Source organism: Hibiscus syriacus, unplaced genomic scaffold, assembly GCF_006381635.1.
Source record: "Hibiscus syriacus cultivar Baekdansim isolate YM2019G1 unplaced genomic scaffold, ASM638163v2 tig00005265_pilon, whole genome shotgun sequence".
In the NCBI taxonomy this organism is placed as follows: Eukaryota; Viridiplantae; Streptophyta; class Magnoliopsida; order Malvales; family Malvaceae; genus Hibiscus; species Hibiscus syriacus.
In genome coordinates this window covers 57026-62733 of record NW_024062050.1, presented here as the reverse complement: position 1 = coordinate 62733, position 5708 = coordinate 57026, and the positions used below count along the sequence as shown (strand labels likewise).

At 38.8% G+C, this 5708-nt stretch overlaps 1 pseudogene; it reads right to left on the bottom strand.

Moving 5' to 3' along the window:
• Nucleotides 1-377: 377 nt before the first annotated feature.
• LOC120198991 lies at nucleotides 378-2843 on the bottom strand (annotated as a pseudogene).
• Nucleotides 2844-5708: the final 2865 nt, after the last annotated feature.

Sequence of the window (5708 nt, the reverse complement as noted above, 5' to 3'; positions counted from 1 at the left end):
TTTTGAAACTTCAAAAGAAAATGAAAAATTACTCAAATGTGTAAATTATTAAGATTTGGATTCCAATTATCACTGCTTCCGGAGGTGTCACCCCATATAAAAGATATCTTTGTAAGACTATGCAATACTTCTTCAAGACTTGGTTATGTTGCTATCGACTGAAGCTAACCGAACACAAGCATGTTCAAGTGAGAAACATCAGTTCTGTACATCAATTTTCTCCATCCTAAAACAAATATTTTAGTTAACAGCATGGCTTGGAAGCCAGAAAGCTTGGCCACCATAAGGGATAGATTCATGCTCGACTTAATCCACCATAAGCATCATTTGCCACTGAAGCTCAAAAACAGAGGCGATGATAGTGCTGTCAGCAGAGATCAGAAGGCTCTACAGGGGTTGTTAACCGTCAGATTAGAAGAACACTGCTGCTCTATAGGTCCCGTGGGACTGCAAAGTCTGGTCCTCTTCGGTTCAGATATCCTCACACGGGAAATTGCCACAGCAAGCGCATCCACCAGACCATTTTCATCTTGTTCCTCTAATTTGAAGCTAGAGCTGTTAAGACTGGTTGTGTACCCTGACTATGACAACCGCCATTTATCCTACTCATACTTAACTCAGATCCAGGCAAATGGGAAACTTGGATGGAAGGTCTGACTTGATTTTTCGACTTCGATTTGATGGATAATGTCTTTAATGAGGGCTCGGTGTGGAACAATATCCATGGATGTCCTGAAGTTGGACAGCTCAAATGTCAGGAAATCAAGGATTAAGCTTTTAAAGGAACTGTAGGAGTACGCAATTATTCAAGACCCAGGACAGAGTTACATGGTTCACTGAAGAATGCAAGGCTAATTTGCAATTTTTTACGAAAATGTATGTATCATTTGATTGGTCTACTAGTTAAGAAAAGTAAGTTGGAGCTTACTTAATACTTCATCAGCAGTTATTCTTGATGAAACATCCCTGGTCAGCATTCTAGAGAGCAGATCACGTGCAAGTTTAGATACAGAGTCCCGTATTATCGAGTGAAAATCGAGCTTTACATCCTTGATGGCATCAAATACGGCCTTCAAGGAGTCTCCCTGGAATGGAAGAACACCAACCAAAAGGACATGTAGTAGGACGCCTGCACTCCATATATCTACCTTCTCAGAATAATTTCCCAATAGAACCTCAGGCGCAGCATAAGCCGGACTTTCAGCCAAACCAGCCAAACCCTGACCTGTAGTGAATAATAATTGTGTCACAAAAGGTTTAGGCACAACTCAAAAGGAAACAAGCAAAAAACTAAACAAAGCTTTCCAAGGCAATTCTGTACTGCAAACAACTTTTAGCATGATCAAATCTATTTATGCATAAGAATGATCAAGGGAAAGAAATAAGCTAAAACAGTTTAGGATTAACAAATTCAGAACATGAGAACCTTTTAGGTGAAAAAATAAAGGAAAAAACAACTATGTTTGACTTGTAATTCAAGGATAATAAGTGTGTAAGCACCTTCAAATCTATGGTTTCAATTTTTCAGCAATTATGTTTTACTGTAGTTTCACTAATGGTGTGGTTTGATAGAACAAGGCCACAGTCCCTGACATCCTCTGTGAAAGATATTAACACTGCTCAGTCAGTCAGTTGCTAAATGCAATACCGATGGTTGTCGACATCATTAATGCTTGAATTTTTCATCACTCAAAATAAATTTAAGCACCTTGAAATATAAAATCTCCTTAATCCTCTTCTTCAGCAGATTCTCTACATTCACCAACCAGGACACAGCTATAGAAAGGAAAACACATCATATTCTAGGCCAATAGCATCTTTGATTCTCTTCATCAATAAAAAAACAGTAAAATTCCCTTCATGCACCTCTCCCTCCATTTATGCATGTGTGACATACAATTTGCAATCACAAAATAAATATGCAATGCTTGAAGGAATACAAACTTTACAACCCCATACATTGAATGTTGAGTTGCAAGAAATACACAAAGGAATTTAAAGAATCAAGCAAACAGAAAAGGCAATTCTTCAAAGTAGGGTCAGATATTCACCATTGGAAATTCTCATGGCAAGACCGAAATCTGCTAACTTTATCTTTCTTGAAGTTGTGGGGAGAATATTCTCTGGCTTTATATCTCTATGCACAACTCCCATCTCATGACAGTATTTAATGATTGACATCACATCCCTAAAAATATTAGCAGCACGATGCTCCGAAAACTGAGATTCTGCCATTTGGTCAATTAAACGACCTCCAGAGCACAATTCCATTATGAGGTGAAAGCAGTCGGGTTCCTCATACACCGCCTGCAAAGTCACAATCCCGGGATGACCAGATAAATGCTGCATTATCTCTACTTCTTTTTGAACTGTTTCCTCTCCCTTAAACAAGGTTTTACAAGCAAACTCTACTCCACTACTTCTAGACCTGCACAACCAAACTGACCCAAATTTCCCGTCGGATTGTATCACCTTTAACATATTCCTCCTCAATCTTTTTCTTCCCACCAATTCGTGTAATCGCCTCAATGCAACCTATCTTCCTCTTAAGACCTCTTCCCAGAGGGACCAAAGATGATGCACCACAAGGCGGGGCAGTAGCAATGCCAGCAAGCCTACTTTTAAATGAACCAACAGGAGGTGCATCGACATCTTCCTTGCACCTCTTTTTTATCCTCGCATAATCTTCTAATGAAAAACGGGACCTAATATTGGATGATCTTGAATCCCACGCCGAACCAAATTTGTCAGTTACCTCTTGAGAGGCATCAGTCTCACTTCCTTTCCTTTTCTTTCTCATCAAGTCAAGTATCAATTCACACGAAGTTAGAACTTGGATACATTTAAGGATCCCAGAAATTACAGATGACCATGAAAATATATCCAGTTTTATTGAGCAATCTCGTTTGGTTTTCTTCCTTTTTGAGGTTCCAAAATGCATGTCTTCCTTTGAGGCAACGTCGGAACTATGTCATTTGTCCCCCATAGGGCTGGCCATAATCAGAGTGGAAACACCTTCATTTTAGAGTTTGGACGGCATCCTCTTCGGCCCATAGATACACGATGGGCTAATATAGCGGTCTCGTTTAGAATGTTAAGCTCAAAGTAAATTTTAAAAAATAATTGGTTAATGATAGGGCTGAGACTTATATTAGTTTGTAAATATGAAATTTTAACGGGTTACAGAAGATGTCTCAACTACTTGATAAACAATGTTCGTACTCTTAACATATATGATGTTCGAACTTATGATCTCAAATGGTAACAACAAATCCCTTAACCACTTGTCTGGTTCGGGGAAATAGACAAACTTTTATAAATACTGTTAAAAGTCAAATAATTTAGGCACCAAATGGTGCTTTGTCAAAGTCAAAAATTAGGCACCTAATTTTTTGTTGAAATTGGGTAATGGGATAATTAATTTTAGTCATTGTAATTTAGGGCATTTATAAGATTAGTCCTAAAGTTTCAACTATAAATACCCTAGCTCATTTAGCTTCAAAATCATCCCAAAGCATTCTAGCTTTCTTACAATACTAGAGAGATTTTAGAGAGTTTCTTGAGAGTTGTTTTCTCCTTTTTATCTAGTGAGAATTATCATTGTTTTCTCCTTGGTAGATCGAGAGAGGTTGTAATTCCTATTTTCTCATAGTGAAATTCTTCTACCGTTGCCCGTGGTTTTTATCCTAATTTTTTAGGGGTTTTCCTCGTAAATTTTGTGTCTCTTTTATCTTCATTTTTATTTTCTCAAATTATCAGTTGCGATTTTGCTATATCCGATAGCCGTCTTCCACAACAATTGGTATCAGAGCTAGATTAGAGTGTGTAATATCTGCTTATTGTCTTTGTGGTTGCCACCAAAAGGTGGATCCTCCAACATAAGAAAATAAGAAGTTATTACTCATTCTTTGAAGGTTCCAGAGAACTATTCACGATAGTGAAATAGTGGGAGCTATCTGTAGAAGAAGCTTTGTCAACGAAATTTGATATTGAAAAATTCAATGGGAGAAATTTCTCATTGTGGAAATTGAAGATGAAGGCCATCCTAAGGAAAGATGGGTGTCTAGCAGCTATCAATGAAAGGCCGGTGGATTTCACAGATGACATCAAATGGAACGAGATGGACGAGAATGCTATGGCAAACTTTCATCTAGCATTAGCAGATGAAGTATTGTCAAGCATCGAGGAGAAGAAGACAACTAAGGAGATATGGGATCATCTCATCAAATTGTACGAGGCCACATCGCTGCACAATAAAATTTTCCTTAAGAGGAAATTGTACACTCTCCGTATGCCAGAATCTACTTCAGTGACGGAGCACTTAAATACACTGAACACCTTATTTTCTCAGCTTACATCCTTAAGCTGTAAAATAGGAGAACAAGAACGTGCTGAACTTCTACTTTAAAGTCTACCAGATTCGTACGATCAACTCATCATCAACTTGACAAACAATAATGTCACCAGTCTAGTCTTCGATGACGTTGCAGCTGCTGTTCTACAAGAAGAAAATCGGCACAAAAACAAGGAAGACAGACAAGTAAATCTGCAACAAGCAGAAGCGTTGACAACGATGAGAGGGAGATCAACAGAACGTGGCCAAAGCAGCAGTCATAAACATGGTAGATCGAAGTCGAGGAGCAAGAAGAATTTAAAGTGCTACCACTGTGGAAAGAAGGGTCACTTGAAGAAGGATTGTTGGAGTCTAAATAAAAACTCCAATCCACAAGGCAATACCGCAAACACTTCAGATGATGGAGATGCTCTATGCTGTGAAGCGTCAACCACCGTGGAAGGTAGAAAAAGATTTGCAGATATATGGCTCATTGATTCGGGAGCGACATATCACATGACCTCAAGAAGAGAATGGTTCCATCATTATGAACCTGTCTCAGGAGGATCTGTGTATAGTTGTAATGATCATGCCTTAGAGATCGTTGGTGTGGGAACCATCAAATTGAAGATGTATGATGGAACAATTAAAGTTGTTCGAGATGTGCGGCACGTGAAAGGTCTGAAGAAAAATTTATTATCCTACGGATTGTTGGATAATAATGCTAGCAAGATTGAAACACGGAAAGGAATCATGAAGGTGTTCCGTAGAGTGCTTGTGGTGCTGAAAGGTGAAAAGATAGCTGCAAACTTGTACATGCTGAAGGGAAAGACATTGTTAGAAGCAGAAGCCTCTGTTGCCTCATGTAGTTCAGATTCTGCAATGCTATGGCATAAGAAACTTGGACACATGTCAGAACAAGGAATGAAAGTCCTTGTGGAGCAAAAGCTACTTCCAGGCTTAACAAAGGTATCACTTACTTTGTGTGAGCATTGCATAACAAGTAAGCAACACCGGTTGAAATTTAACACATCAAATTCTAGAGGCAAAAGTGTTCTAGAATTGGTTCACTCTGACGTATGGCAAGCACCAGTAACATCCCTAGGTGGAGCAAAATACTTTGTCTCATTTATTGATGACTACTCCAGGAGATGTTGGGTGCACCCTATTAAGAAGAAGTCAGACGTGTTTTCAACTTTCAAAAACTTCAAAGCGCGGGTGGAACTTGATTCTGGAAATAAGATCAAGTGTTTCAGAACAGATAATGGAGGAGAATACACAAGCGAAGAATTTGATGACTTTTGCAAGAAAGAAGGCATCAAAAGACAGTTCATAGTGGCGAACACTCCTCAACAAAATGGAGTGGCAGAGCGGA